We start from the raw sequence: 11,013 nt of genomic DNA, 5'->3' as shown, positions 1-11,013 counted from the left end.
TCTTACACAAATTTTTGTCTTTTTATCTTTAATGAACAATTTACCATTTCTTATATTACATAATATTTTCACAAGGTATTTGTTGACTTTTTTCCTTTGTTGATTCACGTGCCTCTGATTGTCCACTTCCTCCTCAGAAGTGTGATTGCATTGCCTGTGAATGTAGGCAGTAGAAGTAGTTGGGAATTCCCAACGTATTTCTTCCCAACCTTGCTATATCTTTAAGAATTCTATATGTGATTAGGTTAATGCAAATTCTTCCTACAGAATAGAAGACCTTGGCCAGTATTCCTGCTGACATTATTAGAATATTGCATTGCTTTCGATGGTTCTAATGAATGTTCCTATAATAAAGCAAATTGGGAATTATTAACCAGTCACCCTGATAATCTTCAAGTTAGGGATGAGAAGCTTTCAAATGTTTATACCAATGTGCCCCTCCTTGTTTGCATAGAGTCAAGGGGAATGGAGAGTGTTGAGAATGTGCCATGTTGACCACACTTTATAAAGATGGAAACAGCTGAGAGCAGTAACTCACAAGTGACAGGAAGAGGTGTGTGGCAATGAATCCCAGCTCACAGTTCAATGAAAATCAGCATGCTCTAAGATGCTGATCTTTGATTCGAGCATTTTCTCAGCCCAGCTGCTGCCTAAGAACATTTAATTAGAAGAAACACAATACTCTTCAAGCCATGATGTTGGCTAACATCCATTTGTATCTGGTTCTTACTAAGGCCTATATTTAATGCCATCAGAGCTCACTCTGGGGAGAGTGTGAGCCTAACCTCTTAGGGCCAAACATATCCCCCAGGCACAAACACAAATGTGGGTTCCATTCCACACTAAGTTGAGGAAACATTATTTTCCTATAATCAGCAAAGTTGTAAGGAAAACAAGCACTTAAAAGGCAGTTCTCCAAATAGTGTTGAGCTGTGTACACACCTATGGTATTTTCTGCTCAGTCTTTCCTGGATCCACAGGGCTATCAAGGGAACTTCCATGTAAGTGCAGTATGACCCCCACCTTCCACCCACAGTCAACTGACCCAGAGGTGGGCACCAGATCCCAATGAGGCCCATCAAGTGTCCCATCTCTCTTGCTACAGCAGGTTGTTCTGAGGTGAGCACCCGTATCAAACTGTGCCAGCAAGTCCCAGACTGCACATTTGGACTTGGGACAGAAGGAGTTAGATCAGTCTCTTCTCATTGGTGAAGAGGGAAACTCATGCCACTGTTTCTGCCCCATGGAGAAAGCCAAGCAGCAGCATGAGAGGTTGTTCCAGTTGTAAAGGGGTCCCATCTGCATCCCGGCCATTTCTATAGCTGGAGTCTTCAATTCTTCCTTAAATTCCCTGAGAGAACCAAGAATGTTTAAAATAAATCCCCTTTTTTTTTTTATTAAAATGGTTTGAATTTGGTGTCTGGATTTGCAAACAGTGGATTCCTGATTTTAAAAATAAGATTTATCAAACCTGACTGCCACCGAGTGACCGTCTTTATTTTTATGAACTAGAAAAATGTATCATTCCTCTCAGTCATTGAAACATTCCTCTTTCCCATTCCTTATAGGTTTATTTTTTGCTACACTTGGGGTTAGAAAATCCTTTTTCCAAAATGGCTTCTTGTGAACAGTGATTGCTCTGAGGGTTTATCTAGATAGGACTGTTTCCATATGCACAGTGTTTGATTGATACATGCAGTAAAATATCCAGCACTGTGACTTTTACTGCCAAAATTCTCTTAGAAATGGAAACCAGAACAGCTTTTTTTTAAGATAGGCCATATGCCAAGGTTTTTTTCTTCATTTAAGGAAGAATATAGGAAGTAAAATAAATGAAAGAAAAACAAGTCACGGCCCCAAGAATTATGCACTGCTACGCAGCAGCCGCTCCACAGGGACAGAGCACAAGGCCACCACACAGCATGAGTAAGGTTCACCAGGAAGCTGAGGCATCACCGTCCCTGCCCCAAAAGTGGAGGCCATGAGAATGAGCTTCTCTGTAATGAGAGGAGATGCTGTGTGTGTGCATGTGTGTATGCGTTCAGTCTCTCAATCAATTGGAATTATAAATAAAAAAGAGAAATTTCTCCCAGGAGATGCATCTACAATTAGTAGAGGCTAATGAAGGCAGTGTGGAGGGGGAGTGGTGATCTCACTGTCATAAACAGTCAGCCATATCCAGCTTTGGCATAGCTCCTCTTCGATCTTGTTGTCTTGCCTTTTCAGCCTCCATTCTCAATTCAAGTTCAATGTCACTCACATGCACACATGCTATGGGAAAGGAATCCTCTCCTGTGGATTCTTTCATGTTCACAGGAACTCCTGCTGGAAATGTGGTTCTCTTGAAAGGCATACACATGAACACAATGGAGGTGGCCATTCGTCTCATGCTTTCTGAAATATACCAGGTGCTGTGATTTCCATCTCCATCTTGCATTTGAAGATAGATGTAATTAAAGCTTTCCTCCTACTCGCCCATACACGAGTGCTGTTTAGCTCTTATTGTCTGAGAGTTTCTTACGTACACCTGGAAATAAATATCAGTCTCTGGATACACAGCCATGAAGCCTATGCACCAAGATCTCAGACCCATTCCCCACTTTTTTCATTTCTTCTGTTCATCCAGAAGATGCTGCTCTTGCTGCAGATGTTGACTGCAACTTCTAGCAGGTGGAATTAATTAATTGTCTATTTGGTCAAAACAAGCAGCCTTACTGTATTTGCTTTAGATTCTTCTCCTCTGTGGTTATTTACAGCAGAGGAAACCATGAAATTAGGCATTGAGGAGCAGTTATTCTATAAAAATGAACAGCCACAGGGCTTCCCTGGTGGCACAGTGGTTGAGAGTCCACCTGCCGATGCAAGGGACATGGGTTCGTGCCCCAGTCTGGGAAGATCCTGCATGCCGCGGAGCGGCTGGGCCCGTGAGCCATGGCCGCTGAGCCTGCGCGTCCGGAGCCTGTGCTCCTCAACGTGAGAGGCCAAAACAGTGAGAGACCCGCGTACCAAAAAAAAAAAAAAAAGGACAGCCACAGCAACATGTGGGACACAACAGAAGTTTGGTTTTGTCAATTACAGGACTAGAACTCAGGAGCTGAGCCCCATTGCCCAATAAGTGTTTGGGGTAAGTTATCAGAGCATGCCCAGGAATCACATGAGGAAAATGCCTTCTGAAATTTGTTGGTCTGTGGTTCTTTGTCCAAAAAGTTCCTACGTACAAGACCCAGAACAAGAGGACAAAGATGACTGGCAAGGGAAGATCTTAAAGGAGTTCTTCTTTTGCCAGACTCTTCAGTTCTGGTTGTTAAATGAAAGAGAAGATGAGCAGGGCTGTATCGGTTTTAGACTCTCTATAGGATCCAGCAAAATTGCAGATGTGGTACATGTGCCCACATTAGCATTGCAGCATAAAATATGATTTGAGACAGGGCATTGTCTCAAATGACAATGAGACAGGGCATTGAGACAGGGCATTGAGACAGGTTTTGTCTGGTTCTATGAAGCAGGTATTACCCTAATACCGAAACCAGACAAACCAGACAATACCAAAATTTCAGGTCAAGCTGAGATTTCACTTAGAAAAGGTCTTTATCACTCATTATTAAAAACATCAGACAATATGATGAACATGTTGGCCTGGATGAAATTCCTTTTGAAGAACTCGAATCTTCTAGGAACAAAGTTCAGTGGTCCTATCAACCAGTATTGCAAAATTGCAAGTATTTGAGAATCAAGTTGGAACATAGGAGTTCAGTTCCAAGAACTTTTCTTATGAAGAAGGACAGGCTGTATGTGGCACATGCTCTATGGCAGCAGCTACTCCTATGCACTGATTACAAGCGTGCATACCAGCAGCTAACCCTGGAAACCCCACACTTCCTTCAGGTAAAGCAACATGCATGGGGACAGGTTAGTCACAGTTAAGACTTATTCAGGGCTCCTTGATGAGCAGAGCTTAGGGCGAGGGAAACCTAACCAGGCTTCACCTCTATGGTCTGGAGCACATCATTTATTCCTCTAACACTATTTCCTTAAACATAAAAGGAGGGGATTGAATTAAATAATCTCTAAGGGCTCTTTCTGGGGGGAAAAATTAAGATACTCAATTATATAGCAGATTTCAGGGAACTCAGTAGCATATAAAGTTTTTTTAAAAATTACTTCTGTGATAAATGACATACTTGGAATGTTATTAGTTCAATAATCAGGTTCTGGACAGCAGACTCCTAATATTTTCTCTCAAGTCTTAAAAAGTCTTAAAAAGTGACGTGGCAGAGATGATCATTTTGTGTGCTAAGTCCATTATTGAAAACATGACAAGTATTTTAGACACCCCTGCTTATGACAAGGTACATTTTGGTCACATCTCTTAAACTGGCTCTTAGCCAGAAAAAAAAATTATTTGAGCTCAAAACGGAGGATATTACAAAGATTAATTAGATATTATAGCAACTTTAAGTGAAGTCAGTGCCTTAGGGATTAGGAGATGAGTATTTAAATACATAATGTGACCACTGAATCATTTGTGCACATGAGAACTATATGAGTATAAATTGCAGGCAGGCTTCTGCATATGTTTGACAACAAAAACACAAGTGCTAAATTCACACTAAGTTTGGGCTTTTAAAAGAAGTTCAAGACTGATTTAGAAAGAATGAAAGAAACTACTACTTAATAATTATTAAAAGTAGAGACACAATAAATGAAAACAAAAAATGTTCTTTGAAAAGATCAATAGTTCTTTGATAAACCTCTAGCCAGACTAAGGAAGGAAAAAGAGAGAAGACACAAATTACTAATAACAGAAATGTAAGAGGAGACATCACTACAGATCCCACGGAAATTAAATAATAATAAATAAATACTATTAACTACTCTATCTCCAGAAATTAGATAACCTAGATGAAGTGGACCAATTCCTTAAAAGACACAATCTAAAACTCACACAAGGGAAAACAGACTGAACAGACCTATATCCATTAAAAAAATTGAACCAATAATTAATAACCTTCCCAAACTGAAAGTACCATGCCCAGATATATTTTCTAGTGAATTCTGCCAAACATTTATGGAGGAAATTATACTAAATCTCTTTCAGAGAATAGAAGCAGAAGGAATACTTCCTAATTCATTCTATGAAGCAGGTATTACCTTAATACCAAAACCAGACAAAGACATTACAAGGAAGGAAAACTACAGCCCTCATAAATATGACGCAAAAATTTTCAATGAAATATTAACAAATCGAATCCAATAATAAATAAAAAGAATTACACACTACAAAGAAGTGAGATTACATATTTTTACAGTTGTGTGGCTGAGGTTCCATTTTCTTACTGGCTAGGTACAGTCTCAACTCCTATAGGCCACCTGCAATTCCTTCCTATGTGACCATCTCACAACAACATGGCAGCTTATGTCTTCAAACTCACAAGGAGAATTTTTTAATTTTAAATTCTCCACAAGAACTTTTTAATTGACTAAAATTAACTACTATATCAATTAACTAAAATAATTAACTTAATTAAGTTAATTTAGTTAACTTTTTACTTTTTTTGTTTTACTTAATCATGGGAGTGGCAGATTCTATTGTCTAGAAGCAAGTGCCTTTGCCAGATTCTATTGTCTAGATGCAAGTGCCAGGTCCCACCTACACTCAAGGAGAGGGGATTGTACAAGGTGTAACACCAGCAGGAGGAAATCATGGCACCCTTTACATCTGCTTCTCTTTGATTTTTCACTGGAGGTCTTAACCAAAGCAATAAGAAACTAAAAAGAAATAAGAAGCATAGGGATTAGAAAAACAAAAATAAGATAACCATAATTCACAGAAAACATATTTATATTTAAAACTCAAAGCAATTGATAAGCAAGTTATCAGATTTAATAAGAGAGCTGAGTAAGGGAGCTAGATATAGAATGACATATAAAAATCAATTGCATTTCTTTATACCAATATCTAACTGTTAGTAAACATCAGTCAAAAAACATACGGTGTACAGAGGTAACTTTAAGATAACAATAAGTTACCTACAGAAAAAAAAGTCAAAAAAATGGTGTACACAAACTATATGGAGAAAATTAGAAAACTATTGGAAAACATTAAGGAAGCCTGAAATAAGTGGAATACCATGTTCAAAGACAGGAAGATCCAATATTGTAAAATTATAAATCTCCCAAATAGTTAATCTATAAAATCAATGGAACATCGATCAAGATTCAACACATTTGTGTATGTGTGGATGTGTGTGAGTCTCTGATATGTTGATACATTTCTTAAGCTGTCCTCTCTCAAGGAAAAGGACCAGAATAACCAAGACAATTTTTAAGAGCAAGATAGGAACATTTGTTCTATCTAATATAAAGCTTTAACATAAAGTTATATTTATGATATTTTTATTATATCTATATTATTATAAAATTACATTTATTTATGAATTTTGTGTTAAATTTGTTGTTGTAAAATTATGTTTGTGAATTAAGTGTGTTTTTTGCTGTGAAAATGGACACACCAAAGGACCAGAATAGAAAACCCAGAAATAGACCATAAATACATGGATTGCAGATCATTGGAGCTGAGCCAATGTTATAAGGGGAAAAAATATAAAACGGTATTCTTAGCACATGCAGTGCACAAAAGTAAATTCAAGATCTAACAAATGGTGTACCTAACACCTAAATGTGAAGAGCAATTTTTTTTTTATTTTTGGAAGAAAATATAATGTCTTTATTACTTGTAGTAGGGTGATATAAAAATATTCTAAATTAAATTTTCAGACTTCTGTCTAACAAAAGACATCACAGACAAAGTTAAAGGACAAGTTACAGTCTGGGAAAAGATATTCGCAACAAAGAATTGCTTCCAGATAATTTGGGGTGAGGTAGAGGGCAGAATTGACAGATGTGGAGGTGGACTGGTTCTGAAGCACAAGGAAGAGGGCTAAGTAAAATCTATCTCAATTTTCCAGTTGAAGCAACTCAGATTTGTTCCTCCCACTTCTGCACTCTATTGTAGAACTTGTATGATAATATTATTGTTTGCTTATGAGTCTGTCTTCCCCACTAGACTTGGCGTCTTTTAATCTAAGACTCGAGAGTTTTAATCCACAGCCTCAATAACAAAGGGGCTACAGTTCTGGAGCCTGAGTTTCTGCCTGGCTCAATCATTTGTTGGCTGTGGGAGCTTATGCAGGTTATTTCATTGCCGTGGCCCCAGTTTGCTCACTTGTGCGATGATGGAAATAATAATAATAAAGTCTTTTGAGTCATATAATGACTCAATGGTCATTATATCAAATGAGTTAATACACATAAATCATTTAGAACAATGTCTGGACACAAGCATTTGTGGAGCGAATTAACCATACAAGTAACAAGGGCAAACTTTTCTTTATATATCCCTGAAGGAAGTTAAACTGCACCATTTCAATGGCATTTCACCCACAGCTCAGAACAAATAAGTACCTGACAAATATTTCTTTTCTTTCTTCCATTCCCAAAATCACCAAAGATGACAAAGATGATACAAGGTTTTTTCAGAATTTTGAGGAAGAAGTAATAAATAGTGGGGATGGTACCTGGAGTTAGCTAAACTGTAAGGTAAGGGCACACTCCTCCCAACTGCCAATGCTAAATAAGGCTTTTGACTCCAAAGGCAAGGAGTTAAGGTCCAACTACAAAGTTAGACAGAAGATCATCCTCATTTGTGAAAACAACTAAGTTTGAGGGTTTCCCAAAACCATCCTCAGATTCCATAATTCACTAGAAAGACTCACGGCTCGCTGAACGCGATGGCAGCTCTATAGGTTGCTGTTTTCTCCTCCAGTGGACCCGGGCCTGCGCTCCAGCAACCATGTCTAAGGGACCTGCAGTTGGCATTGATCTTGGCACCACCTATTCTTGTGTGGGTGTCTTCCAGCACGGAAAGGTGGAAATAATTGCCAATGATCAGGGGAACCGAACTACACCTAGCTATGTCGCCTTTACTGATACCGAACGATTGATCGGTGATGCTGCAAACAATCAAGTTGCAATGAATCCCACCAACACGGTGTTTGATGCCAAACCCCTTATTGGACAAAGATTTGATGATGCTGTTGTCCAGTCTGATATGAAGCATTGGCCCTTCATGGTGGTGAATGATGCAGGCAGGCCTAAGGTTCAAGAAGAATACAAGAGAGAGACAAAAGGTTTTTATCCAGAGGAGGTGTCATCCATGGTTTTGACAAAGATGAAGGAAATAGCAGAAGCCTACCTTGGGAAGACTGTTACCAATGCTATTGTCACAGTACCCGCTTACTTTAATGATTCTCAGCGTCAGGCTACCAAAGATGCTGGAACTATTGCTGGGCTCAATGTACTTAGAATCAACGAACCAACTGCTGCTGCTATTGCCTATGGCTTAGACAAAAATGTTGGAGTAGAAAGAAATGTGCTGATCTTTGATTTAGGTGGTGGCACTTTTGATGTGTCAATCCTCACTATTGAGAATGGAATCTTTGAGGTCAAATCTACAGCTGGAGATACCCACTTACGTGGAGAAGACTTTGACAACTGGATGGTCAACCATCTTATTGCAGAATTCAAGCGCAAGCATGAGAAGGACATCAGTGAGAACAAGAGGGCTGTCCATCGCCTTCGTACTGCTTGTAAGCGTGCTAAGCACACTCTCTCTTCCAACACCCAGGCCAGTATTGAGATTGATTCCCTCTGTGAAGGAATCGACTTCTACATCTTAATTACCCGTGCCTGATTTGAAGAACTGAATGCTGACCTGTTCCGTGGCATACTGGACCCTGTGGAGAAAGCCCTTCGGGATGCCAGGCTAGACAAGTCTCAGATCCATGATATTGTCCTGGTGGGTGGTTCAACCCGCATCCCCAAGATTCAGAAACTTCTACAGGATTTCTTCAATGGGAAAGAACTGAATAAGAGCATCAACCCTGGTGAGGCTGTTGCTTATGGAGCAGCTCTCCAGGCAGCCATTCTATCTGGAGACAAATCTGAAAATGTTCAAGACTTGCTGCTGTTGGATGTCACTCCTCTTTCCCTTGGAATTGAAACTGCTGGTGGAGTCGTGACTGTCCTCATCAAGCGCAGCACCACCATTCCCACCAAGCAGATGCAGACCTTCACAACCTACTCGGACAACCAGCCCGGTGTACTCATTCAGGTTTATGAAGGTGAGCGTGCCATGACCAAGGATAACAACCTGCTTGGCGAGTTTGAACTCACAGGCTTACCTCCTGCCCCCCGCGGTGTTCCTCAGATTGAAGTCACTTTTGATATTGATGCCAATGTCATCCTCAATGTCTCTGCTGTGGATAAGAGCACAGGAAAAGAGAACAGGATTGCCATCACTAATGACAAGGGCCGTTTGAGCAAAGAAGACATTGAACGTATGGTTCAGGAAGCAAAGAAGTATAAAGCTGAAGATGAGAAGCAGCGGGATAAGGTGTCTTCAAAGAATTCTCTTGAATCCTATGCTTTCAGCATGAAAGCTACTGTTGTGGATGAGAAACTTCAAGGCAAGATTAATGATGAGGACAAACAGAAGATTCTTGATAAGTGTAATGAAATAATCAACTGACTTGATAAGAACCAGACTGCAGAGAAGGAAGAATTTGAACATCAGCAGAAGGAGCTGGAGAAAGTCTGCAACCCCATCATTACCAAGCTATACCAGAGCGCAGGAGGCATGCCAGGAGGAATGCCAGGAGGAATGCCCGGGGGCTTCCCTGGTAGTGGAGCTCCACTGTCTGGTGGTGCCTCCTCTGGGCCCACCATTGAAGAGGTTGATTAAGCCAGCCTAGCACAGGTTTAGCATTGTTCCACACAACATTAAAGGACCCAAATTTGTAGCAAATTCCATGGCAGTTTTAAAGTTGAGCTGCTGTAGTAAACTGGACATTCTTGATACTTGAACATGGAATGTGTGCACAGGGAAAGGAAATAACATTGCACTTTACAAGCACTGTATTGTAAATGGAAAATGCAATGTCTTAAATAAAACTGTATTTAAAATGGGCACCATAAAAAAAAAGACTCACAAGCTCAATGAAAGCTATTATATCCACAGTTGCATTTACTACAGGGAAAGAATACATTAAAATCAGCCAAAAGAAGAGCTGCATATGGCAGAGTCTAGGAGAGTCCCAATTGTGGCATTTCCATTGTCCTCAGGAGGTCCCAGTATTGCTGTGTGACAATACTCACTGAGTGTTGCCACCCCTGGAAGCTCAGCTGAACCTCTGTGTCCAGAACTGTATTGAGGCTTCATTACATAAGCATAGTTGATTGATTGATTGATTGCCCACATGGATAAAGTCAATCTCTAGGTCCACTGATACCATATCACCCAAAGTCCCCACCCTAAACCATAAGTTGATCTTTCTGGTGTGGCCAGCCCCTTCTCCAAGACTATTAAGTATGGCCAGGTGAAGGAGAAGGAAAGTAGGAGAAGGAAGAGGGATGGGATGGAATGGGAGAGAAGAGGACAGGACAGGACAGGAAGCTTTCTTGTGAAAAGAAAAGGGGTTCATTCCCCAAGCTCATGACCACCACTCAGTAAGCTTTTGTATGCTTCACAGCCACCCCATGAGATGTTCAAGATTTTGTAGATGAGGAAACTGAGACTCCAGGAGGCCAAGTAAATGGCCCTAGATCCCCCAAGATAGAAAGAAGACACACTGGGACTGGAAACCAGGTCTTCTGGCCATATGTTCCTGTTCTTTCCATACAATTCACAGTCTCTGTGTTCTGCACTTATGTCAGTCTTTTTTTTTTTTACCTTTCTTTAAGATCAAAGTATAGTTAATTTATAATGCTGCATTAGTTTCAGGTACACAGCAAAGACTGTTCAGTTATGCATGTATATACATACATATATACATATATATATTCTTTTTCAGATTCTTTCCATTACAGGTTATTACAAGATGTTGAAAATAGTTCCCTGTGCTATACAGCAGGTTCTTGTTGTTTACCTATTTTATATACAGTAGTGTGTATATG

At 39.9% G+C, this 11,013-nt stretch overlaps 1 pseudogene; it reads left to right on the top strand.

Annotated features, from left to right (window-relative positions):
• Positions 1 to 7,838: 7,838 nt before the first annotated feature.
• Positions 7,839 to 9,955, top strand: LOC114895407 (annotated as a pseudogene).
• Positions 9,956 to 11,013: the final 1,058 nt, after the last annotated feature.

This window comes from Monodon monoceros, unplaced genomic scaffold (genome assembly GCF_005190385.1).
Source record: "Monodon monoceros isolate NGI ecotype Baffin Bay Population unplaced genomic scaffold, NGI_Narwhal_1 Super_Scaffold_14, whole genome shotgun sequence".
Classification (NCBI taxonomy): domain Eukaryota; kingdom Metazoa; phylum Chordata; class Mammalia; order Artiodactyla; family Monodontidae; genus Monodon; species Monodon monoceros.
Note: the sequence above shows the minus strand (reverse complement) of the source record. Positions and strands in the feature narration are given on the sequence as shown.